We start from the raw sequence: 18557 nt of genomic DNA on the forward strand, positions 1-18557 counted from the left end.
ATATACAGCCATGTAGACACATGCCCATAAAAGAAATTTAAATTCCTGACATTGCCAACTGCTAACAGTCCCTCCAAGAAGGCCATGCCATGCTGGGTCAGACTCTCGGCCGTTCCTCCCTCTTCCTTGCTCTCACCGTAGACCCATCCCCAACCAATTCTAGTTTGGCTTACACTGCACTAGCCCAGATGCAAAGAGCCAAGCTCTTTCCAAGGCCGACCCTGGGCAAAATTCTGAAACTGTAATTCTACAACAGCGTGGTGCCAGCGTCGTCCTCTCCCTCCCAGTGAGTTTTAAACAAGGGAAGTAAGGGTTGGCAAAATCATCCTGGCTTATGGAATTCCAGGGTCAGGGGTCATTTGCAGGGGAAAGTCCCATAGAGTTTTTCCTTTCGCATTTGCTAAGAGGAGAACACAGGTCCTAATAGAGCTGAGAAACATGGCCCTGGACCTGTGCCCACAGTTGGCTCGGGACCTGGCATCTCAGGAGGTCATGGACTCTGCTTCTGAGGTCACAGACTTGGTAAACGGCCCGTCCTGGCCTTGAACCCAGATTATCTGTTTCCCATGTTGGAGTTGGGCTGTCTGGCTGGAGGGATGGCTACATGTATTTGTTCATCCGATACCTACGTCATGCCAAATGCCCAGCCCAATGCCCCTCATTCTTCCCTACACCTTCTTTTCATTTCTCTTTTCCTGACACAAAGACCAAGGAGAGACAGTCGTCCTCCCGGAGCGGCCCTGGGCGAGGGGACAGCACAGAGACGTGCACTGTGGCACATGCTGTGCCGGCCTGGAGGGGTGCCTCGGGGAGGGACTTGGGTGAGGTGCTGCCCGAGTTTCGGGAAGGGATGAGCAGAGGTCGCCCCTACCATGTGGGACAAAGGCGCTCAGGCCAGGGTGTGGTGTGGCAGGCACTGGGCTGAGAAGTGTGCATGGGCAACAGCATGTGCCAGAGTTCCTGGAGTGGTCAGGGCAGGCCGGGCCCGTCCTCACAGGAAACTGGGGAGACGGGGAGCGGGCAGCCCCAGAGGCCTGTATCAGTCCGCTCAGGCTGCATAACAAAACACCACAGGCTGGGGGCTTAACCAACAGAAAAGTATTTGCTCCAGTCTGGAGGCTGGAAGTCCCAGATCAAGGTGTCCGGGTTTAGTTTCTGCGGAGGCTTCTCTCCTTGGCTTTTCTCTGTGTGTGCACATCCCTGGAGTCCCTCTCTCTGTGCCCTAAGCTCTTCTTGTAAGAACAGCAGTCAGATTAGTTTAGCGCCCACCGTAACGGCCTCATTTCAACGTAATCAGCCCTTTAAAGGCTCAATCTCTGAAGACAGTCACACTCTGAGGTCCTGGAGGGGGTGAGGGCTTCACCACTCAGATCTGGGGGGACACCCGTCAGCCTATAACAAGGGCCGGGGTGTCATTTCAGAGAGGAAGGACTCTAGCCACACGGGGCCTTTAACCAGGGCAGCAGCTCGCTCAGAGGTGTTTTCTGAGCCGTTTGCAGGCGGCAGGGAGACTGGTCAGGAGACAGTAGAACAGACTTGATCTTCCCCAGCTCTTACCTGACCCAGGCAGACGCCTTCTCTGTCTTTGGCCTATGAGGCCTGGAAGGGCTGACTGGTTAGGGTGCAGAGAGGCTTTCTGGGGCATCCCCCGCGGCTCCCTGCTCTGACCCTGGGCATCCCCTCCCCAACTTCCAAGGAGACGCACCTTCCCAGCAGGGCTCAGGGAGGGCCACAGGTGGGCAGAGGACCAGTCCCTCAGTCTGGCCGAGGTCCCCGCAGGCCAGGGGCTGCCTGGGACGTTCATGGCCCACGGCTGCCGGCTAGATAGGCTCCCTCACAAAGCCAGGGGTGCACTTTGGCTCCGCGATTTAGGGGCTCTGGGAATTTAACAGGGAAGACATTACATTTTTTATGTATATTACACCTAACAGAAACTTAGCACTTTTTAGGCATATTATTAGAAACACTGGAAGTATATTAGAAATATAGTTATTGGACCATCTGCTAGAACTAAGCAGTGTGCTAATAAACACATTTCCTGCTACCGCACAAACTAATTCTTTTTTATTTTATTTTAAAAAGATTTTATTAAAGGTCTTTATAGAGCAACATCCAGACTCCAGATCCAGCTGCCAAGGAGACCCTGTGATGCTGTAGGTACTGGCTGGGGCATGGCAGGCGGCTCTGGCTTTCCACCCTTCTGTTCCAAGACGGGGTGGTGGGCAGTATCTCGTCTTTGGGTTCCACGATGCTCACATGGTCAGGCTGGGGCCTCTTCGGGCCTGTCTTACCACTTGGGTCCCAAGGAAGCGTGATCTTCACTTTGATGCCCGCACACCTTGCCTGAGCAGCCCCGGCGCACGCAGTGTCAAACAGTAGGATCATCAGACCATCGACAACCTTCATGGATTTAGCCCTCTGTCCTCAGAGTTCCCCAGACACCACAACCTCACAGCCTTCGGCCCCACTCTCCATGATGAACCGCAGCGGGCCCTCGGCCCAGCGAGGCCTCCGAGGAGTCTGTAACGCAGAGGCTCTGCCTGGGCAACGGCACACAGACCTCTCGTGGCCACCTTTTCAGCGCAAAGGTCTACGCTGCCCGCAGGGAAGCCAGACCTCTTCTGAACCACAGCAGCCAATTCCCCGATCCGTCGTTGGCCCTTCTCACCAAGAACATTCTGCGTCCTGGTGGCCAAAATAATAATTTGTCCTGTTTGGTGTAACCCGGACCTCAACTCCAGAGTAGCCATCTTCAGCCAGCTCCCGAGTGAGAAACTCGTTCAGTTCAGCTTTGAAGATGCCACCAGCAACAAACTCCCTCTTTTTGGAAATTCGCGCTGCCATCTTGCCGCCATGTGTTGCCCAAAGGAAAGCACAAACTAACTCTTAGAATATTTTGATAATTGATTTCAATATAACTTTTTGAAATCTTACGTATTTTTATTTTATGTAGGTTAAAATATTCTTCTGGGAAGAGGTCCGGAGGTTTCACCAGATTGCCAAAAGGGTCCATGGCTCAAAAAAGGTTGAAAGTCCCTAGCCCAGCCGGTATGGCTCAGGGGTTGAGCATCGACCCAGAAACCAAGAGGTCTGTCGCTCTAGTTCTATTCCAGGTCAGGGCACGTGCCAGGTTGCGGGAGCCAGCCGATCCATGATGTTTCTCTCTCATCATTGATGTTCCTAACTCTCTATCCCTCTCCCTTCTTCTCTAACAATCAATAAAAGCATATTTTAAAAAAGTGGTTAAGAGCCCCTGATAACAAAGGCCATGGATGAGATGAGTTCAAATGCAGGAAGCGAAATGCCCATTTACCCTCCAATAATAAGTCCTTTGGGGACTAGGACGGCAGAGAATCAATCTCAGCCGCTCTAGGAAGTTCAGGGCTTCAAAATATAAGACAGATAAAAGAAACATCGCTATTCCTCTGATGACAACTTTTCTTGTCGTTATCCTTTTGAACAGCAGCCACAAGTCTGAAAACGCAGACACCATTGACATAACGCTGATCCCGGCAAGGACCCCTCTGCCCTCCATCTGGGATGTGTTTCTTTAAAACCTACCAGTGTGTGCAAAGCCGGGAGAGGGCTGCGGAGGGAGGGGTTTTGCTAAAGTCGCACAAGTACTAGTAAGTGTGTGTTCTGTCTCTGCTCCAAGCGGACTGGATGCCTCTATTGTTATGTACTGAGACACGCAGGGTGTGGCGGCCCCCTGGGACTCTCGCACCACCCGAGGGGACGGTGAGGCAAGAAGCTGACGGCATCTGCAGTGACCAACCACCCTCCAGCGCCCCTAAGACGTTTGTGTATTACACGCCCAGATGCCAGCACACGAGGTTGCCCACGAAACCGTCCGTGAAAACACCCCGGTTACCCATGGGTGGGCGCCAGGTGCTGCCACACAAAGCCCGCGGCTGGCAGGCACCTGGGCACCCTGCTCTCCCGAAGCAGCCGAATCAGTGCGATGGTCCTCGAACAGGACGGCCTCCTTCCCAGCAGCCCCTGCAGAACTCCGTGCTTTCTGCTTCTGCGACGCCGTCTTGGCTCATCCCACGAGATCCTACAGCCCTCGCTCCTTTAACCGGGGTGTCTGTAAAGCACTGCCCTGAAACATGCTTTTGCAGTGCACTTAATGTCTTTGCAATTAAATCCAGATGTGGCGAGCCGAAGGAGCAGTTCTCAGGACTGAACAAGCTGACATAAATCTTGCAGCTGACAGAGATCCCACTGAGCTCGGTTGGGGAAACTCACAGAGAACTTGTTTGGGGCCAGGAAAGCGGCTGGGTATAAAGACAGATGTGTACACGCCGATTCAAAAAAACACGTTGAGAGGGAGAAAACGCGACCCCAGCACAGTGCCTGCAAACGGGCCGAGGCCGGGCAGGCCGTCGCTCCACTCCCACACCCACAGCGAGATCAAAGCGGGCGATGGAAAAGGCTTTGCTAGAAAACAGACCCGACCCCGCGATGCTTCCTGGTCTCCTTAATTGCTCTTCTCGGGGAGAGGAAGGTGGGCACCCCTGACAGACCTTCACTGGCCGAGAACAAGGGCTGTTTGTGCAGCTGAGGGCCTGCTTTTTATTTTTTTTATTATCAGGTTTTGTACACGTTCCAGAAAGTTCCTTTTAAAAATAGTGGATTCTTCCTCCTCTTCTCCAGATGCTAGGAAGTGCAGGTTCAACCCAAACCGGGTCTATTTCAAAGGGACACAAAACCCCAGGGCTGGAGTTCAAGGAGCGTGGTGGCGTGCTGCCCAAGGACTGGAGGCTTGGGTTTTCTCTTACCCTCCCAGTAATTTTGTTTTCAAAGCTTGGAAAACAAATTCCTCTGAAGGATCGGCTTCTGCAGGAGGCAGCGTGGGGCTGGGTGCAGGAGTGAGGCCAGACCCAAGGGACGTGGCCGCCCACAGATGGCCTAGAAGTTCTAGGTTCGAGGAAGAGCCGTGTTGCTCTCCCCCTTAAGAGCCCCGTCTCACCCAGCCTCCCGCCCCAGCGTGACGGCAGCTCCCTGGCAGCCCCAGGGGCCGGGCACTGGCCGTGGGCAGCTCACCAGGGCCGTGTGCAGGCTGCTAGGGGCCACGGGGCCAGGCCCTGGTCCCCGGCGGCTGAGGCTTTTCTCTTTCTCCCGCCAGGCATCCCACGGAAAGCCCCGAGAGTGCATTTCACTGACACCTTGACGACCTGACCGTTTCCCTGTAACAATACCTTTAAAATGGGCCCTGGTGTTCAGGTGGGTGAGAGCAGCCTGCGCTCTTCTCTCCACTTCCTGCCCCGGAGGCTCTGCCCCGAACAAAGGGACCCAAGTATGAGAAAGGGGGTTTTCCGCCGTGGACCCGCACGCGCCACGAGGGCCCCTTTTCCGTTCCATCCCGAGACGAGAGCCAAACCACGTTTTTCGGATTGATGTTCTCCATTGTCCGGCTGGGTATTGCTTTGCGGAGTGAATTCAAAGTATTGTAAAGTCGTCTTCAAAGACAGACACCTCTGGCTCGAAAGCAAAGAACGCCAATGACAGCGCACCTCGGTGACGTGGGGATTTATGGCGCCGTAAAGGTGCGGTTCAAAGCTCAAAGGGGCCAGGAGGAAGTGGGTGGATTGATGGCTTGCAGTAAGAAAGGTTGAGAAACAATAAAAAGCAACCAGGATTTCAGCTTGGAAATGAAATGAGGGGTCCATTCGTTCCAAGTTACTGAGTTTTTAATTTAGATCTGCTGTTACAACCTAATGCATTTTGTCTCTGTGGCTAGTAAATGACTCTAACTCGGCGCATTTAAGGAAAGATTGCCAAAGAGCAGGAATAATCCTCAAAGATAAGACTCATCGCTGCAGGTTTCTCAGAAAACATGTAATCTCTATATCTTACCCTTAAAATGTGCTGACAAAGCAGAAAAGTTAGTTTTAAAAAAGACACACCTGTGACCTTTTCAAAACAGAGGCTAGCAATTATTGTAAAAGGGAAACGTGTTTCCAGAGGCAAAATTCACCTATAATGTAGCATGTATATTCATGAACGACTGCTGATAACTATTCATCCCAAACATATAAATCTGAGCAAGCGTGTAAACCAGTGGTTCCCAACCATTTTTGGCCATGCCCCACCTAAGCATCTCTGAAATCCTGATGTCCCCCCCTCATGACATATAATTCTTATTATTCAAAGTGCACTCCTATTTATGTGGAGGAAGTCTAAAAGGCCATTAACTTGGTCTAAACAAGCTTCCAAAGAACATGGCGTCCATGAAAGAGAAAAATAAAAGAACGAAAGGACAGTTGAAATACTGAGGAAGAAATCACTAAGGTATTGTTTAAAAATAATAACAATATGAAGTGATATGAAAAAATAGCAAATAGTTTCAAAACATATAAGAGAACTGAAATGCATAAATATGTCACAATATATATTTATAAAGTGTATATGAGTCCCCTAGAACCGTAAGAAATGCAAAAAATTCACTGTTAATAACTCATTCTAGAATTGGCCCCCTTAAAAGTCAAATTCCCCCCTGTGGGGCGTGTGCCCCACGCTGGGAACCACTGGTGTAAACTCTATCACTCGGCATTTTCCGTGACGCCAGAAGCATGTACCCTCCGTTTTTTGCTCAGGATTCATCTCATTCGCGCTCTGCAGCTCCGTCGAAGGTGCAAACACATTCTCAGAAAGTGCTCTTTAGGTTCTGAGGGCTGCCTGGGAGAAACCCAGAGGCACTTTGCTGCCCAAACCAAGATGATGGACGCTGGCACCGGGGCGTCACGGCCTGCGTGCTTCGAGGCCTGAGTGGATAAACCAGTTTGGAAGTGGATAGCTCTTTTTAGAAATTGGAAGGAGAAACTTTTTTTTCTTCTAAGAGGCAATGAATTCTTAGGGTAGGTGGATTTCCCCCCCATTTTATACCAATAAGAAATTGTTTGGTAACACAAAGTACAGCATCTCCTGAAAGACACAAAGCTATTGATTAGGCATTTATCCTTAAAAAAAAAACAACTTTTTAAAAGAAGGCAAATGTCCCAGGGGTGGGTCAGAGGAGTCAGGCCCCTCTCTCCCTGGTGGATGCCAGTCCCCAGCGGCCACTGTTCCACAGGGCTGAGCTCCCTGCCTTCACGCAGGATGCGTCTCCAGAAAACCAATGGGCGCTTCCATTAAACGTGACCTTCCTTTTACTCAAGACCATCTGATTCTAAATACATTTCCTGAGAGAAAACACCAGAACCTTAGACTATTGAAAAATCTATTATCCTTAATTTATCTATAGAATGGAGGTTGGTAAATTTGTTCCTCAATAGGGTAAGCTATAAAACAGGAATTCTGTTCACCAGTCCAAATTAGCAACTACAAATTCAGCACTTCGGGGCTGCATGCTAGTTTAAAAGATGCCCCACCTTCATGAAGTTGCATTTTACTTCACAGGCCGAAACCTTTAACGGTAACGCTGACATAACACCCACTGGACAAGTTTAAAATTTGCAGAACCCTGAAGAATAACATTTCATCTTAGATTATCTGGTTGCCTACTTCATGTGCAGATATGACCTAATTTTAAAAAAGTGGATCTACTCTTTTAACTCACATATTTATTTATGTTTCTTTTTTTAAAACGTATTTTACCCCCAACCTCCCCCTGTTGCCTCTGATAACCACCAATCTGTTCTCTAAGAGTTCAATTTGGGGTGTTTTTTTTAGATTCCACATATAAGTAATATCATACAGTATTTGTCATTCTCTGTTCAACTTATTTCACTTAGAATAATGCCTTCAAAGTCCATTCCTGTTTTCGCAAATGACAGGATTTCCTTCTTTTTAAGGCTGAATAATATTCCACTGCATATGTATACATTACACATTTTCTTTATCCATTCACCTGTTCACGGGTCTTTAGGTTGTTCCATGTCTTGGCTGTTGTAGCTAACGCTTCAATAAACATGGGATGCAGGTATCTATTAAAGATAGTGTTTTCTATTTCTTCAGATAAATACCCAGAACTGGAATTGCCAAATTATGTGGTAGTTCTGTTTTTAATTTTTTGAGGACTTTCCAATGTTTACCATAGAAGCTGTACCAATTTACATTCCCACTATCAGTGCATAAGGTTTCCCTTTTCTCCTTATATCCCTTAAATTGCCTATTTATGGTTGTTGATAATAGCACCATAAAAATGGAAGTAAAAGGTTCCTTTCTATGATGTTTGGTTTTACCTGAATGGAGAGTTATTTTTCTAAGCCTAACTCAGTGGTGGCGACCGAGAAGGACAGTGGAGATTAGGACCCAAAGGAATGGGGTCCTGCGTCACCTGCACCCACAGCACATGCCGACCATGGGCCCATCCACTCTCTTCTTCAACATAACAAATGCAATAACCGTCTAGGATGCTGTCCTACATTTGAAGAGCATGTCACACTTCTCCTTAAAGACAGAGAGCACATGAGACAGGAAGACGAGCGGGGCAGTCTTTCCCAGGCAATTCGGTATCATCTCCGCTAACGGAGCTGTGGAAGTTCCACATGAGCGGCCTGAAGACGTGCATGGATACACACAGAACGCCACTCAGTGACTTCACAGAGGAGCCAGCAGTGAGACCGTGCTCCCGGGGGGCGATGGCACCCAAGGAGCACGGCAGACTGCACAGGTCTGCGATGGTTAGCGCTGGGAGGTGGGTGGCGTGAAGCCGGCAGAGGAGTGGTTTGGGCGGCTCTTCCAAGCCAGCTCATGCTTCAAGGTAGGATTCAGCCTCAACTGGAGATGGGAATATTTAGCCAGGTCATCCTACACAGTGTCTGCTGCACGGCCCTGGAGTTCTCCCATGTGCAAAGCCACCGAACACATGCCTGCTGCAGGCAGAAGGGCCATCTGGGCCCATCTCCGGGGTCAAAGGTGCAGGTCATGAAGCCCACTGCCTGCTCTGCTTGGGCGGAGGCTGGACTCACCGCTCTCTACTGGTGGGCAAGTTTCCCCGTGGGAAGGTTCAGAGAAAAGAGGCAGCTCGAACTGGAGAACTTAACAGTGTTTGTCTCTAGTCCAACCACTACTCTCGAGGTTGTGTGGCTAGAGTGGAGGGTTCAGGAGCCAGAACCATAGGTCAGAAGTCAAAGCTCAATATGGCCAGGAGGCTCGCTCCAGCCGCATCAGACACTGATGTCTCTTACTAGATCTCCCTCGACCTGTGGAGGGTGTGCAAGTGCTCCCAGTGGGCTATGGGGCAGCCACAGTTTAGGGCAGGCTGACACAGCCCAAACTAGGAAGGGGAGGCGGTCCTCACAGCTCCCAGAGACAGGCCCAGCAGTGTCCTGTGGCTTTGCTTAGGCTGTTCCCTCTGCCTAGAGGGCCCTTCCTGCCTGTCTCCTCCTAAAAATCTACTCACGCTGTGAGATTCAGCTAAGCTGTCATTTCTTCCCTAAAATGCTCCCCAGATTCCATGAGAATGAATCCTTCTGTCTTTTGGACTTTCAGAATGCATTGCCCATAAGCCCATTATAGATTTTTATTGCACTGATGATATGTGAGACTCCGTGTCTCTACACCCCACCAGGCCACGAGCTACTCAAGGGCAAGGGGTGTGTTGTATTCATCTCTCTAGCACCAACACAGAACCCAAAATATAGTGACTAGTCAATAAATATTGGATGGATGGGTGGATGGATGGATGAGAAGCTGAGTCTCAGTATCTGAGGGTGTCACAGTTCACTGGCTATTTTTAGAGTCTACAAATATGGTTTCAATGTCTAGGCCCAAGTCAGGAAGGATCAGGCTCAACAGTGAGACAAATACTCTTACAATATTCAGACCTGTGAGCAGCACGTATTTCAGTCTTGTTGCCATGGGGCTTTGTTGAATTAAAAGTTGAGTAGGGCACCATAACTGCATGAGATTAGGCACAAAGGGGCAATGTAAAATGTAAAGTGTGGTCTACTTAAAGCAGACCCGAGCTGGTGGTTGGAGGCTTTATGCAGGATCCATTTAAAACAGGCGAGCCTAAACTAATCCAGGTAAGAAATGGAACCTCTCATCTTGCATTACACAGAGAAAGAATAACCGAAACCTGCCCAGAGGTATCAATCACTCATTCAGTCAGGTGTCTTCTGAATCATCCCAAGTGCACAGCACTGTCTGTGCTTCGTGGAGGGTGTAAGAACCAGGAAATGTACACATAAAAGCGCAAAATTTTGTCAGGTCGGAGTGAGAGGCAGCAGACGCTCCCCATGGCAGGAAGGGGAGGGGGGGCCAAACAGCCTACCAGAGGCGGGATGAGCGCAGGCCCTGGCCTGGAGGTCCAGGCAGCCGCCACCCCCTGCATCTTATCTGATAATTATTCTCTCCCGATGCCTCACATGTGGCTCCCCTGGGCTAATCCCATTCTGTATTACTAGAGCCACTGACATTTTCTCCATGACAACACTTAGACTTTTCAAATAAGGAAAATTCCTACACAAAATGCAATTGTGCCTCCATTCAAAAACAGAGTTCAAATTTGAGGAGTATTCCCGAAAAAGTGCACTTAGTAGTAAATCACACACGGTGTACTGAATAACCACATTTACCAAACGAAACCTAGGTCCTTTGCCGTTCCCAAATCTTTGCTTCTCTGATTTAATAAACGTGTTGATACTTGAACGTGTTAATGACATCCCTTCAGCCCTGACGGCAATCTTTAATTTGCATTGGCCACTTTTTGAAATGCTATGATTTTTCCTCATGGGCACATTATCCATTAGTTAAGATTTTTTTTCTTAAGGTCCCAAATGATCACTGTGCCATCAGCTGTTTTCCAGTGGAAAAGGCAAGAATATTACAGACCTACTCAAGCTTAGAAATACACAGAAAGAAACCTCAACAACTTCCCTTCTGGTATTAGCATCTAAATGCCAATTGATAATACCACAGACTGTGGTTGGTGTCGAGCACAGGCCCTGGGAGGCTGCAAGCCCTGGGATTCTGAAGGGCCCCCAGCCTGCACCAGGTGCTGGGTGGACCCAGGCACCCCCACCCTGCCAGCCTCGGCTCACACACAGGCGGCTGGGTCTTCATCTCAAATGGCCCATTCATGCTTAGGCACCCTCTCGGATTTCCATTTGTAATGTTGTCATAAGGAACTTCATTTTATACTTTCCAGACTAATGGTTTGGTACAAAAGGAGATATGCTGCCAGAATGAGAGGATGGGGGAGGATGAGAATTTTTACAGATACTGGTGAATCAGCAAAGCAACAGGCCGAGGAAAGCTATGCAGTGACTTTCACGCTCTCCACGTCCCTGCGACTCCAGGCTTTGCTCACAATTTGTCCAATCCGGGCTTTAAATAACACAGGCACGGACCGACTGCCGCCCTGGGGTAGGTGGGCTCTTAGGCACCCCTTGTTGCGCTGGGTGTTGCCCCTTTAGCAGCTGGGGACATAAGGGGGTGGGGGGGTCTCAGAGAGGGGCCTGGGCAGCCATGGGGTGGCGGAAGGCATTCTGGAGGCCGTTGCTATGGGCCAATTGGCCCAAAAGAATTTCCACATGGTAACAACCAGTGTGGGCTCCCTAAGGCAGTGGTCGGCAAACTCATAAGTCAACAGAGCCAAATATCAACAGTACGATTGAAATTTCTTTTGAGAGCCAAATTTTTTAAACTTAAACTTCTTCTAACGCCACTTCTTCAAAATAGACTCGCCCAGGCCGTGGTATTTTGTGGAAGAGCCACACTCAAGGGGCCAAAGAGCCGCATGTGACTCGCGAGCCACGGTTTTCCGACCACTGCCCTAAGGCATACTAACCCCCATCTGATGAAGATCAGCCCCATTAAGCACTATCCCTAAATTTCATTCCTAAATTTGTCTTTTTTATATTTTATTTTAGTGTTAATCCTCACCCAAGGGTATTTTTCCCATTGATTTTTAGAGAGTGGAAGGGAGCGGGAGAGACAGAGAGAAACATCGATGTGAGACACATTGATTGGTTGCCTTCCGCACACGCCCTGACCAGGACCAGGGATTGAGTCTGCAACCTAGGTATGTGCCCTTGACTGGAATTGAACCTGGGACCCTTCAGTCTGCGGGCCAATGCTCTATCCACTGAGCCAAACCAGCTAGGGCCATATTTTAAATTTCCTTCCCAGAAACCTCACAGGAAGAACTATGTAATTAAAATTCGCAGCTTTACTTCCATAAAATAAAGTTGGCCCTAGGACTGACTTGGAATTTTGGTTTTCACAATTAATGGTTTTCCTCATTAGACCCTTCAGCTTCATGATAACGTACTTGAATCTCAGGGTTTCTCCTCTGATCCCACTTCAATATGGCAAGATATTCAGGAATATTACTTTTAATGTGCAAATACCTTTTTACTTTATCAGTTCCTTGGACTTGATCCTGTCTAGTAGGTTTATAGAAACAGAAAGAGAGAGAGAAAGAGAGCGTGTGGTTCCATTAACAGTTGCCAGACATTCTCTCCCAATACTTGTCAAGCAGAGCTCATGGAAAACGCTTGAAAAATTGAGAACAAAAAATACCCCTAAAAAGTAGCTGCAGAACGTTCTCTTTTAAAAAATCTTTACTAACTTGAATGCTACAGGGGCGGGGGAAAGCAGATTTACAGTTGCGAGTACCCGAAACACCGAGTTTATTCTTGTATCATTAATTAAATACTGTACTATTTTCCATATGAACAACTGTGGGCCTATTTTGCCCTCCCCTGTGTCTCCAACTGGAAAAATGTTGGCTCATTCTGAACCCTATCGCCGAGACAGAAGATCACTAGCTCTTGTCGCATGAACCTGATTTTTGTCAGGTGTGCTCTCAGGACAGGAAAGCGGAATTCGATCCTGATATATTCAGAACCAAAGTGGCGTAAACCAAGCTCTGAATACAGGAAGAGCGGGAGGAAGCTGATGCTGGGCAGTGGGTGGATGGCATTGGAGAAGGGCAGTAACACTTGACATTAATTATACATCGTCCTGCCCGGTCCCAGTCGTGTTATTTGCCAAGAAGTGCTTACATTTCTGTGGCCGGGGAACGGGCCACACTAGAGTTTCATGGAAAACAACAGTGCATTATAAAACATTTTAGTCACTCCAGCTCCCTGCAACGGCTAAAGATTCCAACAACATTTTTTACTGAATGGAAGCCTACTTTTTTGAAAGCCATCACATTTTGACTTAGAGGAGGTTTTTTTGAAAGGGTTTCTATATTCATTCTTTTCTAGTGACTAATGACTGCTTGTTTAACGTTAACTTGCCAAGGTTTTTAGACTACAAAGATAGATGCAGAGATAAAATTTGCCAAAAAAGAAAACATTTAAAGGATGCTCTTTTTAAAAAATATATATTTTTATTGACTTCAGAGAGGAAGGGAGATGGGGAGAGAGAAACATCAATGATGAGTGAGAATCATTGATAGGCTGCCTCCTGGACACCCCCCACTGGGGAGTGAGCCCATAACCTAGGCATGTGCCCTGACCGGGAGCTGAACCGTGTGACCTCTTGGTTCATAGGTCGACGCTCAACCACTGAGCCATGCCGGCCAGGCAAGGATGCTCTTACTTGGAGCGTGTAGTCCCAGGACAGAAGCTGAGCTTTCTCACCGGGCATGAAGAAATTAACTCCCAGCAAATACATGGCGCCTGAGCCCTTTCCGATAGGCTGTGCTCTTTTATTTGTACAAAAGGAGCCAAAATTTTCCAGTCCGAAGAAATAGCCCAGAGAACACATTTTCCAACATAGAAACTGGAAATCCCTACATCCATTCGGAGAGCCATGTGAAGGTCCAGGCTTTTTAAAGGGGCGACTTTACATAGTTTGCAGGCGCTCTGGTTTCTGGAGCCACTTCTGTCCCCTGTCCCTGTCAGGAATTGAGGCCTCCTCCGGGCAATCTGCTTCATGAAGATGATCCCCTCTGCAGAGACTTAGACAGCGGCCCTACTGTGTGCCCAGCTCCCACTGAAATCAAAACCCACCCTCAGATTCACGCAGCTCAGCCCCCAGATAGCGCGGTGGCCCACACAGGCTGCTGTCATCACACCCACGCTGTTGTCACAACACCCGACGGGCTCTTACTAAGGGCCCTGCTATGCTGCTGACTGTACGCATTAAAGAGGAAGTTCAAAACATATTTCAGGAATACTTGTCCCTGGCTCAATGTGGCCACTGTCCGGAGGAGCACCTGCTCTCAGGCCTCGCTCCCTGTGCCTCTGCAGGTCCCCGGGTTCCGCCCCGGCTGTGAACACGCCAGGGGCTGTGGGGCGGGATCTCCTATGTCATATAGGACCTGTGAGATCGACCCTTCCACTCACCCTCACCCACCACTGGGAAGTGGCTGCCAACAGGCTAAAGCTCACTCCAGTTTTGGATCTTTACCTTCTTAAGCTCCGCAGCCCCTTGCCTGAGGGGCCTGACCACCTATGTGTCTGACAGTCTTTTTTTTTTTTTTTTTAATCCTCACCCGAGGATATTTTTTCCATTGATCTTTAGAGAGAGTGGAAGAGAGGGAGGAGGGGGAGAGAGAAACATCAATGTGAGAGAGACACATCAACTGTTTACCTCCTGCACGCTCCCCGACAGGGACCGGGGATCAAACCTGCAACCGAGGTTCATGCCCTTGACCAGGAATCGAACCCACGACCTTACGGTCCATGGGCTGACACTCAACCACTGAGCAAAACCAGCCAAGGCTCTGGCAGTCATTCCACTCACCCCCCTCCTTGATGTGGTGGTGTAGCTGTTGTCTCTAGAGCAGTGGTTCTCAACCTTTCTAAAGCCGCGACCCTTTAATACAGTTCCTCATGTTGTGGTGACCCCCAACCACAAAATTATTTTCGTTTCTACTTCATAACTGTAACTTTGCTACTGTTAATGTTGCCTAAGACCATCGGAAAACACAGATATTTACATTACAATTCGTAACAGTAGCAAAATTACAGTTATGAAGTAGCAACGAAAATAATTTTGTGGTTGGGGGTCACCACAACATGAGGAACTGTATTAAAGGGTCGCGGCTTTAGAAAGGTTGAGAACCACTGCTCTAGACCAGAGCGAACAAGAACTCAAAGAAAGTGGGCATTAGAAAAGAGACATGATTTGGTAGACAGCACAAATGACTAAATCAACACTGGGGGCTCTTAATTCATGTATGCTAAATTACCACGGGGGAGGAGAGACATTCTGGACAAGTTTAAACACATTTGACGATACTGAGCTTTGAAACTCTCCACCGTTTCTGAAAATTGACATCAGTAAACCAGCAGAAGTGAAGGGCGCCTAAATGGTTATGACGAAGTAGGGCTTTGGAAGAAAACGCTCATGTGAGTGGGCTGATTTCTGTCCTTGCTCAGGCTCTGAGTCCTCTCAGATCCATGGTCTTCTAAACTTGGGGTGTCTTGTGGTATTCCCAAGTTGCTCTGGAGGTCTCAGCTTTGGTGACAACAGACATCAATTGTTTCCAGAATGAGAGCCACGATTATTCAGTGCCAGACTCTGTCCATGGCTTTGCTTTCATATTCTTCACACTAACGTCACAGGGAGCTCCGAGACCGCCCTCACACTCAGGACATGCTGATTTCCAGCAGGCTGTGCGACTCACTTTCCACCGTCTAGCTGTTGACACTGGAATCGGCTTTGGATCAGGGGTCCGAGCAACAGCTCTGAGATCTAGTTTGGGGTGCACCTTCTCCTCTACTCTCCCCCCAATTCTTTTCCTTCTTTCAGTTGAGTTCAACAAACATTCACTGAATAGCTGTGTGTGCCAGGTTCTTTGGGTGCAGCAGGTGATTCTATGGGCTATGGAGTCAGGGCCACCTGGCATCAGATCTGGCTGGGGGGCTTTGGGGAAATTGCCTCACTTCTCTGAGTCTCAATTTCTTCAATGAGTATCTTCAAACGGAACAATACACACAAAGTACATGCCACAGCGTCTGGCTCATGGGAGATGTGTGATGCATGGCAGCTCTCACCATTTTTTACACTGATGTATGTGACAGACCACAAACGGCTAATGGGCTAGTGGGCGAAGAAAAGGCTAACCAGGCCATTTCGATACTTCTGGAAAGGGCTAGTTTCAAAGGAGGAACACTGATAAGTAATTAAGTGACCGGCAAAGCTCAGAGGAGGAATACAAGAGTTAATAGCTGAGCTGTATCTTATTGAATAAGCAGGGGAAGACATCCTTTCTCTTTGGTTTGGGAGAAAACACAGAAACCTTGTAGAATCATAACTAATTTGGCAACTATGAGGACTTTGAGGGCTACACACAACTTCCACGTATTTGCACAAACGCATCCTATGCTAAGGAAGGGATACCAGTTACATCATGTCATGCTGTGGCAGCCAAAGAGGTCAACAGATATGGAAGGCATGGGGACAAGTGGGAGGACGAAGACTGTGTGTGTGGGAGGGAGAATGATGTGGGTGAAGCAGGAGTCAGGTAGGGACCCAGCCGCAGGCTTTCACCCAGCTGTGGAACGCAGGGCAAGTCTTAAACTCGGAGCCCGCAGGGATGGACTGGACCCACCCCTGGAACTCCATGCCTGGGTCCCGCCCAGCCCTGGTGCTGGAATGTTCCCACCCCTGCTCCCGCCCTTGTCCTTGGTCAATCCCCGCTTCTTCATCTGGCTTGATTACCCAACCCAGCCTGTCACATCAACTCCTCTGTCAATATTTTCAGCTACTACCCCCATTTAGAATAATTTTTTTTGGGGGGGTTCACATCTACCAATAAATAGCAAAAAATTTTAAACCTAAAAAACTATGTAAGCGATTTCCCTTATTTCTGCTGCATCTGTGAACTTCAGGCGCCACCTCCATTGTGTTATGCTAAAATGTAAACGGTTGTAGTCAATTAAATGTCTTTATACTTAGTATTTAAAAATATGCACCTAGCCCTGGCCAGTGTGGCTCAGTTGGTTGGGCCTTGACCACGCACCAAAAGGTGGCCAGTTCGATTCTCAGACAGGGCACATGCCTGAGTGGTGGCTTGATCCTCTGTAGGGGACGTGCAGGAGGCAGCTGATCGATGTTTCACTCTCACATCGATGTTTCTCTCTCTCCCCCACTCCCTTACTCTCTAAAAAAAATAAACTATCAAAAAAATTACTCACCTTATTTGAGTGCCTTTGGGATGTATGCAATTGTACAGACAATCAAGACTATGGGATTCCAGAGTGTGTAGCCAATGACGGTGAGGGAACTTCTCTGAAAATTGTTTGCACAATAGACACTTAAAGGCAGTCACGTCAGGAGGCAATGGGAAGGTTCCCTTTCCTTCCTTCTGGTCTGCCTATCTGCCTGCTGACCTACCTTCCCACCAGCATTTTATGAGCCAAATGGAGAAGTGAGGTCTGACAGAGGGTGGAGACCTGGGTTCAACTCCGGCTGTGTGATCACAGACAAGTTCATTAGTCATCAGACACTTGCAGAGCGTGATAAGACTAAGACTGTCTAGTTTTATCTCACGGTAAACCTTATCAAAGCAATATGCTGGCCTTTGACAATGGAAGTGGCCCATAGATCTTTCTGTGTGGCAATGAACACGTGCTGGATTTTATTGGTGCATTTGTACTTTCTTGACCTGCTTTGAACCAGTGAGATACAAATTAAAAACGGCCTTTATAACAATGGTGTCCAGAAAAACAGTATTCCTCATGCCTGTTTCATTTCATGTGTGCTGGTTCTGAAGACTAGACATGCTTCTGGCATGAATTTCTGAGGACCTGATCGGAAAGGGTATGGCTTCTTAAGGAAAATAGGTCACAGTAATTATTCTGTAAGTGATGACACAATACAAATGTCCACAGTTCAAGTTGCTAAGTGTTTCTAAGTGGCTGAGGCCTGGGTCTGCTACTCTTCTCATCACTTTGCTAAAAGTTGATTTATTGATGTGCAAGCCAGGACTCAGAATCCTCACTTTCCTGGGAAGCACCCTCAGGAAGGCAGGGAGCCATTCGGGAAGGAGACTTTCAGGAAGGTAACTTCCTTGGGTTCTGATATATCCCATATCTGGGGACGAAGAAAAGTTCAACTTTAGCAAAATGATTTAGCAGCGGCAGGGAATGTTTGTGAGCTGTAGGATGCAGGACGAGATAAGGGAAGTGCCTCCTGTCACATGGAATCGACCGAGTGTTTTTCATGTTAACCTTCCAAGCAGCTTCGTGAACCTGGTATGTGTACTGTGGACAAAGTAGATTTCAAAGTCGGTGCCTATGAAATCAAGACTTTAAAATGGTGCCGCGTGATTCTCCCACTGAAGGCCAGGTTGGTTAGGAAGCATCTCCACCAGTTTTTTCCTTTCAATAGAGTTGGGATTTTTGTTGTTGTTAATCCTCACCGGAGGACATTTTTTCCATTGATTGTTAGAGAGTGAAAGGGAGGGAGGGAGAGAAAAACATCAATGTGAAGAGAGACACATCCATTGTTTGCCTCCCGCACGAGCCTATAACGCATTGGGCACCTGATGGCCCTTCGGTGAGGGCCTGATGCTCTAACCACTGAGCTACCGGCCAGGGTTAGAGTCAGGATTTTTGAGCAAACACTTTACAAGTTGCCTGAAAATTTGTAGCTGTTTCTAGCTTTTGAATGACACCTTTCTGGGCTGTTCCCTGAAGCAG

At 48.3% G+C, this 18557-nt stretch overlaps 1 protein-coding gene and 1 pseudogene across 23 annotated transcripts in view; both read right to left on the reverse strand.

The window, feature by feature from the left end:
• Nucleotides 1-18557, reverse strand: part of STAU2 (staufen double-stranded RNA binding protein 2) — a 244914-nt gene that overhangs the window by 17071 nt on the left and 209286 nt on the right. The window lies entirely within an intron of this gene.
• Nucleotides 2099-2847, reverse strand: LOC308236611 (small ribosomal subunit protein uS3-like; annotated as a pseudogene). Its single transcript has one exon. The product of its transcript is annotated as a small ribosomal subunit protein uS3-like (transcript).

This window comes from Plecotus auritus, assembly GCF_963455305.1.
Source record: "Plecotus auritus genome assembly, chromosome: 11".
In the NCBI taxonomy this organism is placed as follows: Eukaryota; Metazoa; Chordata; class Mammalia; order Chiroptera; family Vespertilionidae; genus Plecotus; species Plecotus auritus.